Genomic DNA, 26,901 nt, shown 5'->3' on the forward strand with positions numbered 1-26,901 from the left:
AAAGGAGGAAACCCAGCATTTGGTGATGTCTGTGGGTTCCAGACTTCAAGCAGTCATTGCCTGCAAAGTATTCTTGACAAAGTATTAAAAATGAACATTTTATTTATGATTATGTTCATCTGTCCAATTACATATGAGCCCCTTAAATAGGGAACTGTGTATAAAAATGGTTGCAATTCCTAAACGTTTCATATGATATTTTTGTTCAACCCTTGAATTACAGCTGACGGTTGCTGGCCTAAATTTAGCCAATTACCCAAAGACACTTAAAATTCAACATAGAAGCAAATACTCACATTTGCTGTAGATTGCTGTAGATGCTGTAGGCAGATTCTGTATCGAAGAAGAGGGGGGAACCCTGGATCTCCATTCCTAGAGCGGGTGCTGCGAAGATAGTTAAGTAGCATCATGATATCAGCAGTGAGATGCACAAGCTGGTAATGAGTGTCCAGATCCAGATCCAGGTCCAGGTCCAGTAACGGAGAGAGAAGGGACTGACAACGGGCACCGGCACCTAGACATACAGAAGCGGTATTAGTCAGATGTGGATAAATTGGAAAAACACTTTAAAGATCTTTAAGAGTAATACACTATGGGTTGTTAGTCAAAAAGTCGAAAGAAGTGTACGAGCTGAGGAGTGCTAAAACACACACACACACACACACACCCTCGTACAGTCAAGGGCGGGCAAGTAGACATAACACACACACTATTATAACTTTATAAGAATAATAAAAAGGAATATTAAGATATTATAAGGGTAATGTCTTATAATAATAACATATATATATATATACTCTTTATAAAAATGATAAGAAGTAGGAAGTACAGTAAACTGCTTTTTCAAGCAGTATATATAATAAGAGATATAGAGTAAATCTGAAAATAAAATATAAACTAGATATACAGGAAAATATAACTTACTCATGATTCAGATGGTGAAGATTCTCGTCTCGCAAGGGAGGCCTAAATTTTTAAGAGAACCATGAAGAGAGCCAGTTATAAGGGTGGCTGGGTCAAACTGCCCCCCCCTCGAGATAACAATAAGACCAAGGTCCCATTAGATTGTTTAGTCTCCTCCACTTTCTATTCTCTAGGTAAATCAAAACTGAAGATTCTGATGCCCTGGGTAACTGAAAACTCTGGTTTCTGATTCTCTGGGTGACTGAAAACTCTGGTTTCTGATCCTCTGAGTAACTGGAAACTCTGGGTTTTTATTTTCTGGGTTATTAGAAATGCCTGGGTTCTGATTTTATGTGTAAATTAAAACCCCTGGTTTCAATTCTATGTGTAAGTGAAATAGGCCTTTTCTGGAACATAAGAGTAAGGTAAATGAGCTCTTTTTTAACCCTATTGGTAGTGAGATCATAGTCTTCTTGAAACATATGGGCTATTTAGTGTGTAAATACAGTATAAATACTGGAGCTTAAGCTCAGGGTAGGGGGATCACTTCTGAGAATTCTCATCGGTGTGGATCTCGTGTGGTGGAATGGAACAATAAATCTGGACCCTTGCTTCTTCTCACTCACGGCTGGTGTATTTTTTTCTATCTCCAACTGGGCTCTGAGGTAGATGTGAGTATTGGCTTCTAAGTTGAATTTTAAGTGTTTTGGGGTAATAGGCTAAATTTGAGCCAACAGCATCGAGGCAGCCAAGTTGTTTATCACTAGGACCCTGCTCCTATAGGACAGCTATGATTGAATCCATCTCCATCTATTTAGATTTTCTAGAACCTTATTGGTCAATCCATCCCAGTTCTTCTGCATATATCGATCTGTGCCAAAGAAGATCCCAAGTATTCTCAGTCCCTCCATGAACACTCCTATGGGAGGTGAGGTAATATTTTCCTCCTGCCATTGACCTAGAAGCAAGGCATCAGTTTTGTTCCAGTTTACACGTGCAGATGATGCGCTCTGAAAGACATCCAGGCCAGAAAACACATGACTGATGTCATCCTCGGACCTGATTATCACCGTCAGATCATCAGCATATGCTGTGACCTTGACTGTGGTCACATCAGATAAGTCAGGGCTTAACACTGAAAACCCTTGCAGATTTTCTCGCAGGTGTCTTAGCAGGGGCTCAATGGGGAGAGTGTACAGCAGACCGGACAGGCTACAGCCTTGTGGAACACCTCTGTGCACGGAAAAGTTCTTGTTAGTGTTCCGTTTATTTTCAGCATACTGTACACATCAGTGTACAGCAGCCTAATCCATGAGATGAAGCGTCCACCAATGCCCAAAGCTGTTAGGGTCTTAAAAGATAACCATGATCCAATCTGTCAAAAGCCTTCTCTTGACCTAGTGACACTAGACCCATCTCTACCTTATATAGCTCTGTGAGGTGCAACAGGTCTCGCACCAGAAAAAGGTTGCTGAAGATTGAGCGTTCTGGGATGCAGTATGACTGGTCATCATGTAGTATTGTGGCTAAAAATCTTTTAAGGCGGTTTGTTAATGCCTTTGAAAAGATTTTATAATCTGTCCCAAGGAGGGAGACAGGACGCCAGTTCTTTAAGCTACCAAGGTCTCCTTTTTTGGGTAACAGGGTAATTACAGCTCTCCTACAGCTAAGGGGTAAGACTTTTGTTTCCATACATCTGAGTATGACAAAGTGCAGGTCTGGGCCATCAAGGACCAGAATGTTTTATAAAATTCGGAGGTCAATCCATCCAGCCCCAGTGACTTTCCGTTTGACAGTTGTTGAGCAGCTGTACTGAGCTCTTCTAAGGACAGTGATTTTTCAAGTTCGTTTTTCTCACCCTCGCTCAGCTGTGGTAGTCCATTCAGAAGTTCTTCAGTTGCTTCAGGATCACATGGTTGACTATTGTACAGTTCCTCATAAAAAGATAGCGCTTGTAGAATGATGTCATCTTTGTCGGTAGTTTCTTGTCCATTGGGTAGTTTCAAGTGGCTGATGGACTTCTTCTCTCTGTTTTTTTTCTCCAGTGCAAAGAAGAAAGATGTAGATGAGTCCATTTTAGTATATTGTGTAAACTTGGCCCGCACCATGGCACCTTGATCTCTCTCCATACAAGTTTTTCAGAAGAATTATATATATATATATATATATATATATATATATATATATATATATATATATATATATAGAGAGAGAGAGAGAGAGAGAGAGAGAGAGAGAGAGAGAGAGAGAGAGAGCTTCTAAATACTGAAAAGAGAGGAGAAGAGTCTCCTAAAACTGGGGAAAAGAAAACCCTCTCAATATTATGAAACTTGGGGAACAGCATCACAAAGATGAGTTGAGACGTGTCTTTCATCAAGTCTGGTGAAATTGAGAAAGATCCAAATTGAGAACGAGGAATTCAAAGAAGCGCATCATGATTAAGAATGTGCCTTTCAAGAGGAACATGAGGAAGAGCTGATCTAGCCTGGCAACGCTGAGAAAGAGTCTTTTAAGACCAAGGATGTTGAGGAGCCTCTCAAGCCTGAGGAAGGTACGGAAGAAGTTCTCAAAAATAAGGAAGTTGAGGGAGAGTTTCTCCAAAATAAAGAAGTTGAGGACGAGGTTCTCAAAAATAAAGAAGTTGAGGAAGATTTTCTCAAAACTTAGGAAGTTTAGGAAGAGCCTTTCAAGCCTGAAGAAGTTTAGGAAGAGTCTCTCAAGACCAAAGTGTCATGATTCCCCCTTGAAGCAGCGTGCTCTAAGCGCGAATGCGTGAGCACCTGCTTTTCCGTTGTTGACCGTAGTGACATCTGGACACGTGTGTTTTGTTTATGTTTCTGTCATGTCTCCTCCCTGTTCTGTCATTGGCTGGGATTTCACGTGGGTCTGTATTGCTCTCAGCTGCTAGCGGTTTAGACGCTGATCATGTCCACATATATACCGCGCGCCTTCCAGCACACAACGTGGAACATTATCGTAGAGTTAGTTTAGTTCGTGTCGTAGTCGTAGTCGTAGTCGTAGTCACGGTCCATGTTTAGAGTTAGTTCGCGCTGGATTATCCGCTCCCAGTTCCTCGTCATAGTTCGTTTCTCGTTTTTTGTTTATCGACCCTGTTTTCCGTGACCATGACCTAGATTCCAGCCTTGCCCCGTGTATGCCTGTTTTCCAATCGCCTGACCTCTTGCATGTTTGCGGATTACGTTTTGGATCACGTTTTGGATTTGTCTGCCTGTCTCTCTTTCAAATAAACAACTGTTCATCCTGCACTTGCATCCGTCCTATCTCCGCTCCGTCACGATACGTGACATAAAGAAGGTGAGGAAGACTTTCTCAAGACTTAAGAAGTTGAACTGAAAGGAAGTGTCTCAGGTCTGAAGAAGTTGAAGGAGAGGTTTAAAAAATAAGGAACTGGATGAAGTGGTTCTCAAAACTGAGGAAGTTCAAGAAGACCCTTTCAAGCCTAGGGAAGAAAAGGAAGAGTCTCTCAAGACCAAGGAAGGTGAGGAAGATTGCTACAAAGCTGAAGAAGAGTCTCTCAAGTCTGAAGAAGTTGAGGAAGAGCGTCTTCTCTTCTCTCCACTTGGGCAGGAAAACCATCCATGAGCTGCAGTAAAATGTAGCCTTAGTGTTTGTTGATACAGTGGGGGTCATGATGTCTGAGTCCAGCAGCAAGAATTGACCATTTTACTCAACTGGCCAGGTTGGTACACCTGCTGAATAAGATGTTTGAAACCTGTTTGACTTGTCGAATAGAGTGTTTTTCAGTACAGAATCTAACTAGAAAGATTACTGGTAGATCAGAGAGAATAGTCGGGAACATATAAAAGGATTTGAAAACATCTTTTCCTACATCTTTGTGGGATTATATAACCGACTTTAAGTCCGGCAGTAACACACAGGTCTTTTTTCCAGAAGTGTACTTAACTCCAGAGGTAGCTCAAATAAAAAATGGAGACAATGTAAACATTTTGTTATCTTTTAAAGGCTTGCAAAGTCTACCGTATTCCATGGTGAACAAACAAAATGCATATATTTCCTGTGTAAAGTCCTACTTTGTCGGACATCTAAGGGGGAGGAGGCATACAGAATGGAGGACTCATTTCTTGACCGGGAGATAATGAACCTTCATGGCAGTTATTGTATAAAAACCCTCTACCAAAAAGTTCTGTTGACTTACAGTGGCGGATTTTACGTTGTGCATTACCAACAAAAGTGTTTTTGTTTAAATGTAAATATGCACCGTCTCCACTGTGTACTTTGTGTGATGAACTCGATACTGTGCTTCATGTCTTTTGTGAATGTTGTAAATTATCTCCGCTCTTTAATCTATTGTATACAATGTTTCGTAGTTTGGGGATCATTTTCTCTAAAACAGGGTTATTTATGGGGTAGATATTCTCGCTACAGGCAGGAAATCTGTACCTATTCGGATTTTTTGGTCGTCAAGCAAAATTAGCCATTTAGAAGGCTTACAAAATGGGATTGGAAGGGAAAGAAGTAAACATGGTTAAATTATCTAAGGCCTTGGTTGAGTCTAGGATTAGATTAAAGTACGAATTTTACCAAATGAATGGTGATCTTCCGATGTTTGAGAAGAAATGGTGTGTAAACAAAGGGGTGACTTATAAGAGGCGAGAATCTCTTTTTCAATTGGTAATGGTCGTTAAAACAATGTGTTCTGTAAGGTTTTTTTAAATTGTAGAATAAATTATATTTTAAAAGTCAAAGTCTCTCTCTCTTCTCTCTCTCCCCATAGATGTGTCGTTATCTGTAGCATCCCTGCTGGTGCCTCTACAAATTACACCTGCAACATGAGGGGTCGTCATGTGAACATCATTCCCGATGTTATCCAGGCTCTCACGCTCTGTGAAGTGTAAGTCTATGGGGTTCCAGGTTACACTTTTGCATCCAGTTCACAATTTCATATACGTTTGAAGTCAAATTAAGTTTTACAACAGCTGCTAAATGTCAATACTGTTAATTTTTTTTAGTGCCTGTTACTAAGAGGGCATTTCTGAGATTGAAGTTTAACAGCAGTGAGGATCTTATGAACCCTACTGTGAGGGACAAAATTCTTCAAAAGGTTTGTGTTTATGACATGTATGGTAGATTCATACATACACAAATAAATAAATAAATAATAGTACTTTTTCATCATAGATGATATCTGCCAATGTCCAGCCTTCAGTGCGTCAGATCCGTTGGACTAAGGAACCAGAGGTGGAAAAAGAAACTTAAAAAACGGTAGGAAATATCACTACTACTACTGCAATAATAATAATAATAATACAACTACTTCTACTGCTAATAATAGTAATATAGCCATAAGAGGCAATCTGTGGGGTCCAAACACTCCCTGCGTATAGCACCCCCAGTGGCCAGTTCTTGTCAAGATTCATAGAACAATAGAGACCATATGTGAACTTTCTTACACATCACATTTTGTGATGATAACTCAATGCTAGTTGTGTAACCTACCTGCTGAAAGCCGACTGGCAGAAGGCAGACTTTTTTTTTTTTAAGTAATTCAGTTACAGATTAGCAGAAAGCGCACAGCAAATTCTGCTCAATTGGAATTTTGGTTCCTGAGAAACAGCTATTTGAACTTAACGCTGACCCTTATGAACATGAACAGCACGCCCCAGGTAGCCAATTTGAGTGAGATTGCATCAGATACTGTGGGGTCCTTCCCTGAACTTTATATTCAAGTTTTGTGGCAATAGCTTAATGGGAAACTTTTCAATTATCTGATAGGCCAATGACAGGCATGTTTTTTTTCAGTAATTAAGTCATTATGAGAATCTATTATAGATTAACACATACTGTATATCTACCATACCAAATTTCAGCTTGATCAGACATACAGTTCCTCATAAACAGCTATCTGATCTTAGCTCTGCTCCCTTAGTATGACCAAATTTGGCACATAGCAAAAAATGCTAAACTAACTTTTGCCAACTAGTGCTAGGATGTTTGGCCTAGCTTCAGAAATTTGGTGACAGTCCTCAATAATTAATTTTTGGTGTGATGCTCACTAATTATCAAAAACATGTTGACATTTGTAAACAGCAACATCTCACTTTCCTGGGTAATGGGAGGGAGTACTACAACCCCAATTCCAAAAAAGTTGGGATGTTATGAAAAATGTAAATAAAAACAGAATGCAATGATTTGCAATCTCATAAACCCATATGTTATTCACGGTAGAACATAAAAAACAAATCAAATGTGTAAACTGAGGAAATGTAGCATTTAAAGGAAAAAAATAGGTAACTTTGAATTTATGGGCGCAACACGTCTCAAAATAATTTGGGCGGGGCAACAGAAGGCTGGAACAGTAAGTGTTACTAAAAAGAAACAGCTGGAGGAACATTGTGCTACTAATTATGTTAACTGGCAACAGGTCAGTAACATGATTAGGTATAAAAAGAGCATCTTGGAGAGGCAGAGTCTTTCAGAAGTAAAGATGGGCCTCTGTACACCAATCTGCGAAAAACTACATCTACAATTTGTGGAACAATTTCAGAATAATGCTCCTCGATGTAAAATTGTGAAGGCTATGAATATCTCATCATCTACAGCACATCATATCATGAAAAAATTCAGAATCTGGAGAAATCTGTGGCTCTCCTTATAGATAGCTTCACCATATCAACGACTAAAAGTTTTTATTAAAGTAGTACAGCACAAATCTGTTTATTATTAGACTTTGATTATGTGGAATGTTTGCCAGAGAAGTCTCTGTGAATGATTTGCTATCATAGAAAGGATAACTTATTACAATGAGCACGTTAATATAAACCTGAGATATGAATTGCAGCCTTCAGACCTTCTGACCTATCAGATTCCAGAGTGCAACAGCAGTGTGATATAATTTGTATTAAATACACTAAAATCTCTCTTGATAGTTATATGAAATTTGCAGAACATCAGTTTACTGTTACTTATTTATTAATTCATTGATTTATTTCTTTTACCTGAGTGATATCACTGTCAAGAATTTTGTCATTCTGACTTACAGGTGGCAGAAATATATCTGAAACAACAAGAAAAAGATGAAGTGGAAGAAGAACTGTTCAAAGAACAAAAAGAAAAAAAATCAAATGTGTGAGGTTTGGGTGTAGCACTTGAAAATACTAGCTAACTGATGTTATAGGTTTATTAATTAGAAGTACTAGAAGTTTTTTAGTTTATTTGTTTGGGAAATGTATCTATGAAAAATTACCACAGGGTTTGTACAAGGTGCTTGAATTTGGCATTTGGAAATATAAGTACTGGAAGACCTTAAATAGCCTTTTTTTATGTAACAGTGGTTAAAAAGTGCTTGAATGTTATTTATTTATTGACTTTTTATCAATCACTTTAAAGGGTTTATTTTCAAAAGAACACGAATACAACCCTTTCACTCAAAATATGACTCCCCGCTGCAGCCCCTCCTCCTCCTGCTGTTCACTCATTCATTTTAACAGGGACAGCTTCGGACCACTTCTCAGACCCCTTTAGCAACTTTTTTTTTTTTTAAAGCACCTAGCGACATATCTAGAGACTTTTCAGACAAACCTTAGCTACTTTCCGTAGAAGAGAATGGCCAGTACTGCCTGGTGAGTGCGAGGTCCTGCTTTCAGAAACAGAAAAAATATGTAAATGAGAACAGCTTTATTGGGAATTCGGCTGTATTAAAATTCAGCATGTGAGCACAGAGAGTAGGATGTAATAAAGGGCTGACTCTAGGCAGAGTGAAAATACGATGCAATGGTGAAATTATGGTGAAAATGAAGCAATGACTGGGAAATACAAATTTAGTCCATCACGGCTGGGAAAAGGGGCTATATTAAAATGGTTGTTTAAAAAAATATATATATATATTTATTATTATTATTATTATTATTATTATTATTATTATTATTAATATTTTTTTGGAAATGAAGGATATGTTTGAATGACATCTCTTGTATAGTCCTTGAAAGAAAAAAAAGTGCTCAAAGTCCTTGAAAGTCCTGGAATTTCATTATGAAGCATCTGTACAGTACATCTGTACTGTACCTGTTATATGTACTATGCGATTGATGTATTAAACATGCCTCTTGATTTCTGGGTTTAGCATAGTTATACCTCGGTTTGAGTTTAAAACAATTGCTAGATTTTCTGGTAGAATAATGCTAGTTAAGTTTCTCTCACAGATATTATTGAGTAGATAAAGTATATTCAGTAGCTTTTCTGGGATAGTGAGAATTTAGGTTAATATAGTAGAAAACAAAACACTCAGATTATCCTGGTTGTAAGAACTGCTCATTCATCTGTACACCTTTACAGTTTTCACTGCAGATATATCATCAGCTTTATTGAACAAGACTCAGAATCCTTGACACCTATCAGCCAATCAGTCATCAGTCATGATGAATTTTTGTATGGTTGGAAGCATGTTTAAAACACAAAGTGCTGTGATCATGTAAGAATGAGGTTTTACTCACTGGCATAAATGTGTTCACTTTAAACTTTGTTCCTTCCCTTAAACACTTACCTGCTTGAGAATTTCCAATGTTTGTAGAATGATGATTCTCAGTACAGCACATTGCCAAGTATTAATGGGCTTTAAATTTATTTATTTGTGACAATTATGGGATTTTCTAATTTGTTTAATATGTGAACTTCTTATCACTCCACCGTAGAAACAAAACAAAAAAAACCCAAACCACTAAATGCTGGCTTCATCTTCTTTTAACTTGATTGTCAGTGCTCAACTCAAACCAACAGCAGTATTATTAATAATATCAGGAATGATTGTGTCTAAAATCAACCACTAATTATATCCCACTTGTTTGTTTCTAGATTGTATGATTTATTTAGCCAAATCTAAACTCACTTCTCCATTTGTGTAACTGGATACTCAGGATAATAAAATTTCACTCTCGTTTCCATCCATCCCCATTTTCTACATCTCCTATCATACAGGAACCTTGAGCCTATCCCAGAGATCATAGGGCACAGGACAGGGTACACCCTGGACAGGGTACCAGTCCATTGCAAGGCACACTCACATATACATTCACACACCCATTCATACACTACAGACACTTTGGACATGCCAATCAGCCTACCATGCATGTCCCTGGACAGGGGGAGCAGCACAGGGAGAACACGCAAACTATGCACACACAGGGTTGTGGTGGGAATCAAACCCCCAACCCTGGAGGTGGGAGGCGAACGTGCTGAGAACTAAGCCACCGTGCGCCCCACTCTGGTCTCTTTAATTTAATAAAAATGTGACACACAGAATAGCACAATGTGCTATCAAATAAATAGTGGGTGACTGTTTTCTTTATAGTGTATATGCACTGTGAATGACTTCTTATTTAAACACATAAATGTAACTGACATGCTGCTTTATTAAATCATAGCAACTTGAGCACCTGCCTAGCCCAACTCTGAATATGAGGAACTTTCCTACACAACTATTGACATAACTAATGGTCTGCACTTATATAGTGCTTTTTAACCTTAGCAGTGTTTCCCATTCACCCATTCTCACACCAATGGTAGCAGAGCTGCCATGCAAGGTGCTAACTTGACATCAGGAGCAGCTTGGGGTTCAGTGTCTTGCCCAAGGACACTTCGAGTCATGTGGGCCAGGAATCGAACCTCCAACCCTACGATTAGACAACCTGCTCTACCACCTGAGCACAGCCACCAACTAGATAACTAGATGTTTAAGTCACCTTATCCCATTCCTACATTTTCTTGTTACATATAGATTAAGTCTCTTAAGTGTTTCCTACATGTATATATATTTTTTAATTTGCATGTCTACCAATATGTAAGCCAATGCATATGTTTTACACTACTAATACAAAATGTCCCAGTGAGGCCTTCCACACCCATCAAAATATTGCCATCTCACTGTTTGACAGAAAAAAAATATAACAATGATGCTTTAGAATTAGATAAATTAAGTTTCTGCAAGATATGAATCGAACTATTCATTTAGAACTCAGAAGTACATTAATGGCTTTAGTAATGACTATTGTGTATCCCATGTAGCACACTAACCCTAATGTGTATGACCGCATGTACTAAGTTGCAATAATAATAATAATAATAATAAAATTTATTATTATCATCAAATAATCACTTCACTGGACAGGAATGTGATGTAACGACACAGGGCAGTTAGCAGGAAGTAAGCGCAGGAGCGCCGTCTTTATTGATAAACAAACTAACAGAACACAAGAAACGCGGTCTATGCTGAACAGAACTAGCTGGATCAACCATGGAACTACAGTCTAGGCATTACTCGAAAACAGAACATGGAAGTGAGACCACTAGCATGCTACACGCATTCTAACACAGTGCTAAAGCTATACTCCTTAAACACTACTAACGTTACAAACTATAATACTGCGCGAAGTGCGCAGCCACACGAGGGGTTTAAATAACCAACATAATTATCTAAAGCATAGACACCTGGAGAAATAAAGACACACCCTCGAACATAAGCCAATACCTGGACAGGAAGTAAATCAAAACAAACGAGCCGCGCGTGTCCATATGTCAGAGTCTCGTGCACGCGCGCTCTGCAGCAGTCTTTGTGCTTCGACGCCGCAGCGCCATCCACCGGCGGAAGCGTAACAGATGTAAAAACAGACTTAAAAACATTGAGTCATTTAATACAGGTCAACTGTTTTCTATTATACAAGCAGCGTGTGTGTGTTCTGTTTCATTTTCTTTTCAGGGATAAACATACTGGAGGATTTTTTGTTGATCTGGCACAAAATTAAATGGAACTAAGTTACATTAAAAAGGGGGAAACTTTGGGTACCAAGGTTATAAGTTATAAACTAGGGAAGAGAGAGAGAGAGAGAGAGAGAGAGAGAGAGAGAGAGAGAGTTGGCATGTGGTCTGCGTCTCTGTAGCACCGCTGTTCTACAGTAAGTGCTGAGGGCGAGACCTGAATATCGGGCTGCCAGATCGCTTCATTTCAACTATAACTATTAAATGGATGGGAGTGGGGGATGGGGTTAACATTTGACCAACCAAAATCATTTCAAAATTGAGACGTAAAAGTCCTGAGGTTACAAAGGAACCCAGGGTAACTTCTAAGCAAACAAAGGCCTCTCTCACATTGGCTAATGTTAATGTTCATGAGTTCACCATCGGGAGAACACTGAACAACAATGGAGTGAATTACAGTATTACAAGGAGAAAACCACTGCTCTCCAAAAAGAACATTACAGCCCATCTGCAGTTTGCTAATGATTACGTGGAAAAATGTTTTGTGTGGAAAAATATAACCTTTTGGTTTAAATAAGAAGTATGTTTGGAGAAAGCAAACACTACATTCCAGCATAAGAACCTTACTTATAAGAACCTTTCAATAATTGATGGAACAATGAATTCTGAATTAAAACAGTGAATTCTAAAGGAAAGTTTCAGGACATCTGTCTGTGAACTGAATCTCAAGAGAAAGTGGGTCATGCAGCAGGCCAACAACCCTAAGCACACAAGCACACAAGGGTCCACCAAAGTCTGGTTAAAAGAGAATAAAATTCATGTTTCAGAATTTGCCAAGTCAATGTCCTGACCTTAATCCAATAGAAATGTTGTGGAAGGACCACAAGCAAGCAGTTCATGTCAGGAAAATCACCAACATTCCAGAGTTGAAGCTGTTCTGTTCTGAGAAACGAGCTAAAATTCTTACAAGCCGATGTGCAGGACTGATCAACAGTAAAAACAGGGAAAATGTTTAGTTTCGGTTATTTCTGACCAAGGGGTTCACACCATATGCTGAAAGCAAAGGTTCACATAGGATCACATAATAGAAAGAAAACATTCTACACACCGTTATACCACCAGCAGCAGTCTGGACTGTTGACACAAGGCAGGTTCATGCTGCTGATACCAATGTCTGACCCTATCATCTACATGTCACAACAGAAATCAAGATTCATCAAATCAGGCAATGTTTTTCCATGCTTCAACTGTCCAGTTCCAGTGAGTCCACGCCCACTCTAGCCTCAGGTTCCTGTTCTTGGCTCACAGACAGGAGTGGAACCTAATATGGTTGTAGCTTATCCACCTCATTTGGTTAGACATATTGTATGTTGCAAGAGGGTTTTCTGCTCTCCACACTTGTAAAGAATTATCATTACCATAGCCTTTCTGTCAGCTCGAACCAGTCTGTCCATTCTCCTCTGTCCTCTGCCATCAACAAGTTGTTTGTTTTTCTCCACCATTCTGTGTAAACTCAAGAGATTGCTGTCTGTGAAAATCCCAGATCAGCCTCTAAAATTCTCAAACCAGCTCGTCTGGCACCAACATTCATACCATCATCACTGAGATCACTGAGATTCTGATGTTTGCTGTGAACATTAACTGAAGCTTACTGAAATACTTACCTGTATCTGCATGATTTTATGCATTGCGCAGCTGCCACACGAATTAGTTAAGTTCTTTTTCAAACACATCCTGCAGAAGCAAATAAGATCGGCACTCCAGCTGCTTTGAGTAGCCTAATGCAAAATGTATTCAAAATACTATTTTTCCTAAAACAGATCATTAAGAACTCCAAAACACCTGAAATTGGATTCAAGGCACTGTATACAGTGTTACCACCACTGAAATCACCGTTTAATTACATATGCTTCAACAGTTAAAATATATCATAAATTAAAAAATACATTATTATTATTATTATTATTATTATTATTATTATTATTATTATTATTATTATTAGTATTATTATTAATAATAATGATAATAATAATAATAATAATAATAATAATAATAATAATAATAATAATAATATGTGTAATTTATATAGCTCCTTACTCATAACCAGTGTCGCTTTACAATTACAATGTTTCAACAAAACATGGAACATGCGGTAGACTAGATTTGAGAAAAAATATGATTTATAGTTTACAAAGAAATATTAAATTTCTCATCAAAACACGATTTCACTGCTTATGCTAAGCTTAATTTACACAAGTTTCTAATTACAAGATTGATTTATATAAAGTGAGCATGATCGATTCATGTAGTATTAATGTAAACCCATTACATTATGAAATCTTGTGGGGATGTTGGCACTGACAGGTACTATAACTATAGTATTTAAATTAACATGATTCAAAGGTGTGTGATAGAATGGCACAGTGTTTTAATAAATTCAATGCTAATGAATATTAGGTGCTATTATTAATGAATATTATCCTGGTGTCTAATATTATTTTTTGAGAACAGTTTCATATTAAAATACAATGAATCTGCACATTTTAACAGTTCAGATGGAGAAGTTATTAATGTTTTGTCACAGTAATGATTCTGTGTCTCATTGCCAAAAATGAAAAGCTCTTAACTCTGAAAGTCAATTAAACAATGTTTGAAGGAGAATCTATAATAAATGCATCATCAGATGACTAAAGGGAACGCTGGATGATCCGTCACATCAGTTTTAGCCTGACATTTTTGCTTTTGCGTCACACATTTGTACAACAGTTTTTATGAATCAGACATTGATTCATAAATCAGTTATCTCGCTGGATAAAACCTATACCTATATTATATATGTATATATTTATGTATGTATAAAATGTAAATGGAAGCTTTTTGCTTCATGTTTTTTTTTTAAACTTTTCTGTAGACTGTCGTTTGAGTCAAACTTATTTGCATTTGAAGAACACAAAGTGCATTTGCCTTTTAAATAAACTAAATAACCATTTAGTGATACACCAAGTGGACAGCTCAGAGTTTAAAGGGTCAAAGAAATGACTTTCTGATCTATGTCGAAGAAGATAAGAAATTCTGATTTCAAGTATCAAACAGATTTCAAGTATTTTTAAAAATCTCGTTTTACAGTACACTATGATTGATTTAATATCACTTGTAAATTGTCATCATTTAAAAAGACAATACCTTCTATAGATTAAAAACACAACCTATCAAATGTTCCTATAATGTATATTTTTTGCGCAGGGATATGCATTTTCTCATTGCAGTCGATTCGGACCCATCAGCAAGGTAAGAATACAGTATAGTAGAATACAGAAACACACACACACACACACACACACACACACACACACACACACACACACACACACACACACACACACGCAAATGTCTGAGACCACATTGAAAATCTGGATTTTTTTTCTCTTACATTTTGAAATAAATTGGTTTTTAGAATTTATTAATATTTTAAACAAAGAAAGTAAATGTTTAATATTTTGGATATATATATATATTTTTTTTTTTTTTAAAATTCTGCAACTGTAAACATTAAGAAACTCTGAATCTCTTGTAAATATTTTAAAGATTGTACTTTTTTATTTATTAATTTTGTATTGAAGTTGTAGTCAATAATACAATTTCGAATGAAAATTCTAAAATTAAATAATAAAAAAATGCAAAATAGAAACATTTTCCACTAGTGCTCTCAGACTTTTGGCCCCGATTGTGTGTGTGTGTGCGTGCGTGCGTGTGCATGTGTGTGTGTGTACGTAAACAAACTATTAATGAAAATAAAATTTTGTGTAAGATAAATGAATGAATAAATATGTTTTCTTCTCCCCTCCAGTCGATGTGGCCTTAGGAGGAATAGCAGTACAATCTTCTTTACACTAACAATTATCCTGCTTACTTTGCTATCGATGACAACAGAGCGTCTAACATGAATTTCAACTCGTGAAAACACTGTGCTATTCTATCACACACCTTTGAATCATGTTAATTTAAATACTATAGTTATAGTACCTGTCAGTGCCAACATCCCCCAAGATTTCATAATGTTATGGGTTTACATTAATACTACATGAATTGATCATGCTCACTTTATATAATTCAATCTTGTAATTAGAAACTTGTGTAAATTAAGCTTAGCATAAGCAGTGAAATTGTGTTTTGATGAGAAATTTAATATTTCTTTGTAAACTATAAATCATATTTTTTCTCAAATTTAGTCTACCGCATGTTCCATGTTTTGTTGAGACATTGTAATTGTAAAGCGACATTGGTTATGAGTAAGGAGCTATATAAATTACACATATTATTATTATTATTATTATTATTATTAATAATAATAATAATAATAATAATAATAATAATAATAATAATAATGTATTTATTTATTTATGATATATTTTAACTGTTGAAGCATATGTAATTAAATGGTGATTTCAGTGGTGGTAACACTGTATACAGTGCCTTGAATCCAATTTCAGGTGTTTTGGGAGTTCTTAATGATCTGTTTTAGGAAAAATAGTATTTTGAATACATTTTGCATTAGGCTACTCAAAGCAGCTGGAGTGCCGATCTTATTTGCTTCTGCAGGATGTGTTTGAAAAAGAACTTAACGAATTCGTGTGGCAGCTGCGCAATGCATAAAATCATGCAGATACAGGTAAGTATTTCAGTAAGCTTCAGTTAATATTCACACCAAACATCAGAATCTCAGTGATCTCAGTGATGATGGTATGAATGTTGGTGCCAGACGAGCTGGTTTGAGAATTTTAGAGGCTGATCTGGGATTTTCACAGACAGCAATCTCTTGAGTTTACACAGAATGGTGGAGAAAAACAAACACCTTGTTGATGAAAGAGGACAGAGGAGAATGGACAGACTGGTTCGAGCTGACAGAAAGGCTATGGTAATGATAATTCTTTACAAGTGTGGAGAGCAGAAAACCCTCTTGCAACATACAATACGTCTAGCCAAATGAGGTGGATAAGCTACAACCATATTAATTCCACTCCTGTCTGTGAGCCAAGAACAGGAACCTGAGGCTAGAGTGGGCGTGGACTCACTGGAACTGGACAGTTGAAGCATGGAAAAACATTGCCTGATGTGATGAATCTTGATTTCTGTTGTGACATGTAGATTATAGGGTCAGACATTGGCATCAGCAGCATGAACCTGCCTTGTGTCAACAGTCCAGACTGCTGCTGGTGGTATAACGGTGTGTAGAATGTTTTCTTTCTATTATGTGATCCTATGTGAACCTTTGCTTTCAGCATATGGTTTTCCCTGTTTTTACTGTTGATCAGTCCTGCACATCGGCTTGTAAGAATTTTAGCTCGTTTCTCAGTACAGAACAGCTTCAGCTCTGGAATGTTGGTGATTTTCCTCACATGAACTGCTTGCTTGTGGTCCTTCCACAACATTTCTATTGGATTAAGGTCAGGACATTGACTTGGCAAATTCTGAAACATGAATTTTATTCTCTTTTAACCAGACTTTGGTGGACCCTTATGTGCTTTTTGTGCTTAGGGTTGTTGGCCTGCTGCATGACCCACTTTCTCTTGAGATTCAGTTCACAGACAGATGTCCTGAAACTTTCCTTTAGAATTCACTGTTATAATTCAGAATTCATTGTTCCATCAATTATTGAAAGGTTCTTATAAGTAAGGTTCTTATGCTGGAATGTAGTGTTTGCTTTCTCCAAACATAACACTTCTTATTTAAACCAAAAGGTTATATTTTTCCACACAAAACATTTTTCCACGTAATCATTAGCAAACTGCAGATGGGCTGTAATGTTCTTTTTGGAGAGAAGTGGTTTTCTCCTTGTAACACTGTAATTCACTCCATTGTTGTTCAGTGTTCTCCCGATGGTGAACTCATGAACATTAACATTAGCCAATGTGAGAGAGGCCTTTGTTTGCTTAGAAGTTACCCTGGGTTCCTTTGTAACCTCAGGACTTTTACGTCTCAATTTTGAAATGATTTTGGTTGGTCAAATGTTAACCCCATCCCCCACCCATTTAATAGTTATAGTTGAAATGAAGCGATCTGGCAGCCCGATATTCAGGTCTCGCCCTCAGCACTTACTGTAGAACAGCGGTGCTACAGAGGCGCAGACCACATGCCGATTCTCTCTCTCTCTCTCTCTCTCTCTCTCTCTCTCTCTCTCTCTCTCAATGTTCCCTAGTTTATAACTTATAACCTTGGTACCCAAAGTTTCCCCCTTTTTAATGTAACTTAGTTCCATTTAATTTTGTGCTAGATCAACAAAAAATCCTCCAGTATGTTTATCCATGAAAAGAAAATGAAACAGAACACACACGCTGCTTGTATAATAGAAAACAGTTGACCTGTATTAAATGACTCAATGTTTTTAAGTCTGTTTTTACATCTGTTACGCTTCCGCCGGTGGATGGCGCTGTGTCGTCGAAGCGCAAAGACTGCTGCAGAGCGCGCGTGCACGAGACTCTGACATATGGACACGCGCGGCTCGTTTGTTTTGATTTACTTCCTGTCCAGGTATTGGCTTATGTTCGAGGGTGTGTCTTTATTTCTCGAGGTGTCTATGCTTTAGTTTAATTATGTTGGTTATTTAAACCCCTCGTGTGGCTGCGCACTTCGCGCAGTATTATAGTTTGTAACGTTAGTAGTGTTTAAGGAGTATAGCTTTAGCACTGTGTTAGAATGCGTGTAGCATGCTAGCGGTCTCAGTTCCATGTTCTGTTTTCGAGTAATGCCTAGACTGTAGTTCCATGGTTGATCCAGCTAGTCCTGTTCAGCATAGACCGCGTTTCTTGTGTTCTGTTAGTTTATCAATAAAGACGGCGCTCCTGCGCTTACTTCCTGCTAACTGTCCTGTGTCGTTACATCACATTCCTGTCCAGTGAAGTGATTATTTGATGATGATAATAAATTTTATTATTATTATTATTATTATGGCAACTTAGTACATGCGGTCATACACATTAGGGTTAGTGTGATACATGGGATACACAGTGGTCATTACTAAAGCCATTAATGTACTTTTTGAGTTCTAAATGAATAGTTCGATTCATATCTTGCAGAAACTTAATTTATCTAATTCTAAAGCATCATTGTTATATTTTTTTTCTGTCAAACAGTGAGATGGCAATATTTTGATGGGTGTGGAAGGCCTCACTGGGACATTTTGTATTAGTAGTGTAAAACATATGCATTGGCTTACATATTGGTAGACATGCAAATTAAAAAATATATATACATGTAGGAAACACTTAAGAGACTTAATCTATATGTAACAAGAAAATGTAGGAATGGGATAAGCTGACTTAAACATCTAGTTATCTAGTTGGTGGCTGTGCTCAGGTGGTAGAGTAGGTTGTCTAATCGTAGGGTTGGAGGTTCGATTCCTGGCCCACATGACTCGAAGTGTCCTTGGGCAAGACACTGAACCCCAAGCTGCTCCTGATGTCAGGTTAGCACCTTGCATGGCAGCTCTGCTACCATTGGTGTGAGAATGGGTGAATGGGAAACACTGCTAAGGTTAAAAAGCACTATATAAGTGCAGACCATTAGTTATGTCAATAGTTGTGTAGGAAAGTTCCTCATATTCAGAGTTGGGCTAGGCAGGTGCTCAAGTTGCTATGATTTAATAAAGCAGCATGTCAGTTACATTTATGTGTTTAAATAAGAAGTCATTCACAGTGCATATACACTATAAAGAAAACAGTCACCCACTATTTATTTGATAGCACATTGTGCTATTCTGTGTGTCACATTTTTATTAAATTAAAGAGACCAGAGTGGGGCGCACGGTGGCTTAGTTCTCAGCAAGTTCGCCTCCCACCTCCAGGGTTGGGGGTTTGATTCCCACCACAACCCTGTGTGTGCATAGTTTGCGTGTTCTCCCTGTGCTGCTCCCCCTGTCCAGGGACATGCATGGTAGGCTGATTGGCATGTCCAAAGTGTCTGTAGTGTATGAATGGGTGTGTGAATGTATATGTGAGTGTGCCTTGCAATGGACTGGTACCCTGTCCAGGGTGTACCCTGTCCTGTGCCCTATGATCTCTGGGATAGGCTCAAGGTTCCTGTATGATAGGAGATGTAGAAAATGGGGATGGATGGAAACGAGAGTGAAATTTTATTATCCTGAGTATCCAGTTACACAAATGGAGAAGTGAGTTTAGATTTGGCTAAATAAATCATACAATCTAGAAACAAACAAGTGGGATATAATTAGTGGTTGATTTTAGACACAATCATTCCTGATATTATTAATAATACTGCTGTTGGTTTGAGTTGAGCACTGACAATCAAATTAAAAGAAGATGAAGCTAACATTTAGTGTTTTGGGGGTTTTTTTGTTTTGTTTCTACGGTGGAGTGATAAGAAGTTCACATATTAAACAAATTAGAAAATCCCATAATTGTCACAAATAAATAAATTTAAAGCCCATTAATACTTGGCAATGTGCTGTACTGAGAATCATCATTCTACAAACATTGGAAATTCTCAAGCAGTTAAGTGTTTAAGGGAAGGAACAAAGTTTAAAGTGAACACATTTATGCCAGTGAGTAAAACCTCATTCTTACATGATCACAGCACTTTGTGTTTTAAACATGCTTCCAACCATACAAAAATTCATCATGACTGTGATGACTGATTGGCTGGGAGGTGACAAGGATTCTGAGTATTGTTCGATAAAGCTGATGATATATCTGCAGTGAAAACTGTAAAGGTGTACAGATGAATGAGCAGTTCTTACAACCAGGATAATCTGAGTGTTTTGTTTTCTACTATATTAACCTAAATTCTCACTATCCCAGAAAAGCTACTGAATATACTTTATCTACTCAATAATATCTGTGAGAGAAACTTAACTAGCAATATTCTACCAGAAAATCTAGCAATTGTTTTAAACTCAAACCGAGGTATAACTATGCTAAACCCAGAAATCAAGAGGCATGTTTAATACATCAATCGCATAGTACATATAACAGGTACAGTACAGATGTACTGTACAGATGCTTCATAATGAAATTCCAGGACTTTCAAGGACTTTGAGCACTTTTTTCTTTCAAGGACTATACAAGAGATGTCATTCAAACATATCCTTCATTTCCCAAAAAATATTATTAATAATAATAATAATAATAATAATAATAATAATAAATATATATATTTTTTTAAACAACCATTTTAATATAGCCCCTTTTCCCAGCCGTGATGGACTAAATTTGTATTTCCCAGTCATTGCTTCATTTTCACCATAATTTCACCATTGCATCGTATTTTCACTCTGCCTAGAGTCAGCCCTTGATAATACATCCTACTCTCTGTGCTCACATGCTGAATTTTAATACAGCCGAATTCCCAATAAAGCTGTTCTCATTTACATATTTTTTCTGTTTCTGAAAGCAGGACCTCGCACTCACCAGGCAGTACTGGCCATTCTCTTCTACGGAAAGTAGCTAAGGTTTGTCTGAAAAGTCTCTAGATATGTCGCTAGGTGCTTTAAAAAAAAAAAAGTTGCTAAAGGGGTCTGAGAAGTGGTCCGAAGCCTGTTAAAATGAATGAGTGAACAGCAGGAGGAGGAGGGGCTGCAGCGGGGAGTCATATTTTGAGTGAAAGGGTTGTATTCATGTTCTTTTGAAAATAAACCCTTTAAAGTGATTGATAAAAAGTCAATAAATAAATAACATTCAAGCACTTTTTAACCACTGTTACATAAAAAAAGGCTATTTAAGGTCTTCCAGTACTTATATTTCCAAATGCCAAATTCAAGCACCTTGTACAAACCATGTGGTAATTTTTCATAGATACATTTCCCAAACAAATAAACTAAAAAACTTCTAGTACTTCTAATTAATAAACCTATAACATCAGTTAGCTAGTATTTTCAAGTGCTACACCCAAACCTCACACATTTGATTTTTTTTCTTTTTGTTCTTTGAACAGTTCTTCTTCCACTTCATCTTTTTCTTGTTGTTTCAGATATATTTCTGCCACCTGTAAGTCAGAATGACAAAATTCTTGACTGTAATATCACTCAGGTAAAAGAAATAAATCAATGAATTAATAAATAAGTAACAGTAAACTGATGTTCTGCAAATTTCATATAACTATCAAGAGAGATTTTAGTGTATTTAATACAAATTATATCACACTGCTGTTGCACTCTGGAATCTGATAGGTCAGAAGGTCTGAAGGCTGCAATTCATATCTCAGGTTTATATTAACGTGCTCATTGTAATAAGTTATCCTTTCTATGATAGCAAATCATTCACAGAGACTTCTCTGGCAAACATTCCACATAATCAAAGTCTAATAATAAACAGATTTGTGCTGTACTACTTTAATAAAAACTTTTAGTCATTGATATGGTGAAGCTATCTATAAGGAGGTGTTTATTTAAGATTTATGGAAAGAGACTCGGGCCACAGATTTCTCCAGATTCTGAATTTTTTCATGATATGATGTGCTGTAGATGAGATAGTCATAGCCTTCACAATTTTACATCGAGGAGCATTATTCTGAAATTGTTCCACAAATTGTAGTTGTAGTTTTTCGCAGATTGGTGTACAGAGGCCCATCTTTACTTCTGAAAGACTCTGCCTCTCCAAGATGCTCTTTTTATACCCAATCATGTTACTGACCTGTTGCCAGTTAACATAATTAGTAGCACAATGTTCCTCCAGCTGTTTCTTTTTAGTAACACTTACTGTTCCAGCCTTCTGTTGCCCCGCCCAAATTATTTTGAGACGTGTTGCGCCCATAAATTCAAAGTTACCTATTTTTTTTCCTTTAAATGCTACATTTCCTCAGTTTACACATTTGATTTGTTTTTTATGTTCTATCATGAATAACATGGGTTTATGAGATTGCAAATCATTGCATTCTGTTTTTATTTACATTTTTCATAACATCCCAACTTTTTTGGAATTGGGGTTGTAGTACTCCCTCCCATTACCCAGGAAAGTGAGATGTTGCTGTTTACAAATGTCAACATGTTTTTGATAATTAGTGAGCATCACACCAAAAATTAATTATTGAGGACTGTCACCAAATTTCTGAAGCTAGGCCAAACATCCTAGCACTAGTTGGCAAAAGTTAGTTTAGCATTTTTTGCTATGTGCCAAATTTGGTCATACAAAGGGAGCAGAGCTAAGATCAGATAGCTGTTTATGAGGAACTGTATGTCTGATCAAGCTGAAATTTGGTATGGTAGATATACAGTATGTGTTAATCTATAATAGATTCTCATAATGACTTAATTACTGAAAAAAAACATGCCTGTCATTGGCCTATCAGATAATTGAAAAGTTTCCCATTAAGCTATTGCCACAAAACTTGAATATAAAGTTCAGGGAAGGACCCCACAGTATCTGATGCAATCTCACTCAAATTGGCTACCTGGGGCGTGCTGTTCATGTTCATAAGGGTCAGCGTTAAGTTCAAATAGCTGTTTCTCAGGAACCAAAATTCCAATTGAGCAGAATTTGCTGTGCGCTTTCTGCTAATCTGTAACTGAATTACTTCAGAAATGTCTGCCTTCTGCCAGTCGGCTTTCAGCAGGTAGGTTACACAACTAGCGTTGAGTTATCATCACAAAATGTGATGTGTAAGAAAGTTCACATATGGTCTCTATTGTTCTATGAAACTTGACAAGAACTGGCCACTGGGGGTGCTATACGCAGGGAGTGTTTGGACCCCACAGACTGCCTCTTATGGCTATATTACTATTATTAGCAGTAGAAGTAGTTGTATTATTATTATTATTGCAGTAGTAGTAGTGATATTTCCTACCGTTTTTTAAGTTTCTTTTTCCACCTCTGGTTCCTTAGTCCAACGGATCTGACGCACTGAAGGCTGGACATTGGCAGATATCATCTATGATGAAAAAGTACTATTATTTATTTATTTATTTGTGTATGTATGAATCTACCATACATGTCATAAACACAAACCTTTTGAAGAATTTTGTCCCTCACAGTAGGGTTCATAAGATCCTCACTGCTGTTAAACTTCAATCTCAGAAATGCCCTCTTAGTAACAGGCACTAAAAAAAATTAACAGTATTGACATTTAGCAGCTGTTGTAAAACTTAATTTGACTTCAAACGTATATGAAATTGTGAACTGGATGCAAAAGTGTAACCTGGAACCCCATAGACTTCCACTTCACAGAGCGTGAGAGCCTGGATAACATCGGGAATGATGTTCACATGACGACCCCTCATGTTGCAGGTGTAATTTGTAGAGGCACCAGCAGGGATGCTACAGATAACGACACATCTATGGGGAGAGAGAGAAGAGAGAGAGACTTTGACTTTTAAAATATAATTTATTTTACAATTTAAAAAACCTTACCATACAGAACACATTGTTTTAACGACCATTACCAATTGAAAAAGAGATTCTCGCCTCTTATAAGTTACCCCTTTGTTTACACACCATTTCTTCTCAAACATCGGAAGATCACCATTCATTTGGTAAAATTTGTACTTTAATCTAATCCTAGACTCAACCAAGGCCTTAGATAATTTAACCATGTTTACTTCTTTCCCTTCCAATCCCATTTTGTAAGCCTTCCAAATGGCTAATTTTGCTTGACGACCAAAAAATCCGAATAGGTACAGATTTCCTGCCTGTAGCGAGAATATCTACCCCATAAATAAACCCTGTTTTAGAGAAAATGATCCCCAAACTACGAAACATTGTATACAATAGATTAAAGAGCGGAGATAATTTACAACATTCACAAAAGACATGAAACACAGTATCGAGTTCATCACACAAAGTACACAGTGGAGACGGTGCAAATTTACATTTAAACAAAAACACTTTTGTTGGTAATGCACAACGTAAAATCCGCCACTGTAAGTCAACAGAACTTTTTGGTAGAGGGTTTTTATACAATAACTGCCATGAAGGTTCATTATCTCCCGGTCAAGAAATGAGTCCTCCATTCTGTATGCCTCCTCCCCCTTAGATGTCCGACAAAGTAGGACTTTACACAGGAAATATATGCATTTTGTTTGTTCACCATGGAAAATGGTAGACTTTGCAAGCCTTTAAAAGATAACAAAATGTTTACATTTTCTCCATTTTTTATTTGAGCTACCTCTGGAGTTAAGTACACTTCTGGAAAAAAGACCTGTGTGTTACTGCCGGACTTAAAGTCGGTTATATAATCCCACAAAGATGTAGGAAAAGATGTTTTCAAATCCTTTTATATGTTCCCGACTATTCTCTCTGATCTACCAGTAATCTTTCTAGTTAGATTCTGTACTGAAAAGCACTCTATTCGACAAGTCAAATAGGTTTCAAACATCTTATTCAGCAGGTGTACCAACCTGGCCAGTTGAGTAAAATGGTCAATTCTTGCTGCTGGACTCAGACATCATGACCCCCACTGTATCAACAAACACTAAGGCTACATTTTACTGCAGCTCATGGATGGTTTTCCTGCCCAAGTGGAGAGAAGAGAAGACGCTCTTCCTCAACTTCTTCAGACTTGAGAGACTCTTCTTCAGCTTTGTAGCAATCTTCCTCACCTTCCTTGGTCTTGAGAGACTCTTCCTTTTCTTCCCCAGGCTTGAAAGGTTCTTCTTGAACTTCCTCAGTTTTGAGAACCACTTCCTCCAGTTCCTTATTTTTTAAACCTCTCCTTCAACTTCTTCAGACCTGAGACACTTCCTTTCAGTTCAACTTCTTAAGTCTTGAGAAAGTCTTCCTCACCTTCTTTGTGTCACGTATCGTGACGGAGCGGAGATAGGACGGATGCAAGTGCAGGATGAACAGTTGTTTATTTGAAAGAGAGACAGGCAGACAAATCCAAAATGTGATCCAAAACGTAATCCGCAAACATGCAAGAGGTCAGGCGATTGGAAAACAGGCATACACGGGGCAAGGCTGGAATCTAGGTCATGGTCACGGAAAACAGGGTCGATAAACAAAACGAGAAACGAACTATGACGAGGAACTGGGAGCGGATAATCCAGCGCGAACTAACTCTAAACATGGACCGTGACTATGACTACGACTACGATACGATACGATACGATACGATACGATACGATACGAACTAAACTAACTCTACGATAATGTTCCACGTTGTGTGCTGGGAGGCGCGCGGTATATATGTGGACATGATCAGCGTCTAAACCGCTAGCAGCTGAGAGCAATACAGACCCACGTGAAATCCCAGCCAATGACAGAACAGGGAGGAGACATGACAGAAACATAAACAAAACACACGTGTCCAGATGTCACTACGGTCAACAACGGAAAAGCAGGTGCTCACGCATTCGCGCTTAGAGCACGCTGCTTCAAGGGGGAATCATGACACTTTGGTCTTGAGAGACTCTTCCTAAACTTCTTCAGGCTTGAAAGGCTCTTCCTAAACTTCCTAAGTTTTGAGAAAATCTTCCTCAACTTCTTTATTTTTGAGAACCTCGTCCTCAACTTCTTTATTTTGGAGAAACTCTCCCTCAACTTCCTTATTTTTGAGAACTTCTTCCGTACCTTCCTCAGGCTTGAGAGGCTCCTCAACATCCTTGGTCTTAAAAGACTCTTTCTCAGCGTTGCCAGGCTAGATCAGCTCTTCCTCATGTTCCTCTTGAAAGGCACATTCTTAATCATGATGCGCTTCTTTGAATTCCTCGTTCTCAATTTGGATCTTTCTCAATTTCACCAGACTTGATGAAAGACACGTCTCAACTCATCTTTGTGATGCTGTTCCCCAAGTTTCATAATATTGAGAGGGTTTTCTTTTCCCCAGTTTTAGGAGACTCTTCTCCTCTCTTTTCAGTCTCAAAGTTCTTCCATGATTTCCATTAACATTTCAGGGCTCTTTTTCAATTTCCTTAGTATTTAGAAGCTCTCTCTCGCTCTCGCTCTCTCTCTCTCTCTCTCTCTCTCTCTCTCTCTCTCTATATATATATATATATATATATATATATATATATATATATATATATATATATATATATATATACAGTGAGGGAAAAAAGTATTTGATCCCCTGCTGATTTTGTACGTTTGCCCACTGACAAAGAAATGATCATTCTATAATTTTAATGGTAGTTGTATTTGAACAGTGAGAGACAGAATAACAACAAAAAAATCCAGAAAAACGCACGTCAAAAATGTTATAAATTGATTTGCATTTTAATGAGGGAAATAAGTATTTGACCCCTCTGCAAAACATGACTTAGTACTTGGTTTAAAAACCCTTGTTGGCAATCACAGAGGTCAGACGTTTCTTGTAGTTGGCCACCAG

The 26,901-nt window shown here is 37.5% G+C and overlaps 3 long non-coding RNA genes across 3 annotated transcripts; 1 reads left to right on the plus strand and 2 right to left on the minus strand.

The window, feature by feature from the left end:
- Positions 1-860: 860 nt before the first annotated feature.
- Positions 861-8,519, minus strand: LOC128634169 (uncharacterized). Its single transcript, XR_008397426.1, has 4 exons — positions 8,464-8,519; positions 7,881-7,939; positions 6,051-6,109; positions 861-966 (listed from the first exon to the last, which is right to left on the minus strand). It is a non-coding gene; the product is annotated as an uncharacterized LOC128634169 (long non-coding RNA).
- Positions 3,177-8,794, plus strand: LOC128634144 (uncharacterized). Its single transcript, XR_008397389.1, has 5 exons — positions 3,177-4,603; positions 5,660-5,796; positions 5,895-5,986; positions 6,064-6,147; positions 7,925-8,794. It is a non-coding gene; the product is annotated as an uncharacterized LOC128634144 (long non-coding RNA).
- Positions 8,795-19,482: 10,688 nt separating this feature from the next.
- LOC128634139 (uncharacterized) lies at positions 19,483-25,676 on the minus strand. Its single transcript, XR_008397381.1, has 5 exons — positions 24,974-25,676; positions 23,776-23,912; positions 23,586-23,677; positions 23,425-23,508; positions 19,483-21,627 (listed from the first exon to the last, which is right to left on the minus strand). It is a non-coding gene; the product is annotated as an uncharacterized LOC128634139 (long non-coding RNA).
- Positions 25,677-26,901: the final 1,225 nt, after the last annotated feature.

The sequence above is a fragment of the Ictalurus punctatus genome, chromosome 12 (genome assembly GCF_001660625.3).
Source record: "Ictalurus punctatus breed USDA103 chromosome 12, Coco_2.0, whole genome shotgun sequence".
NCBI lineage: Eukaryota > Metazoa > Chordata > Actinopteri > Siluriformes > Ictaluridae > Ictalurus > Ictalurus punctatus.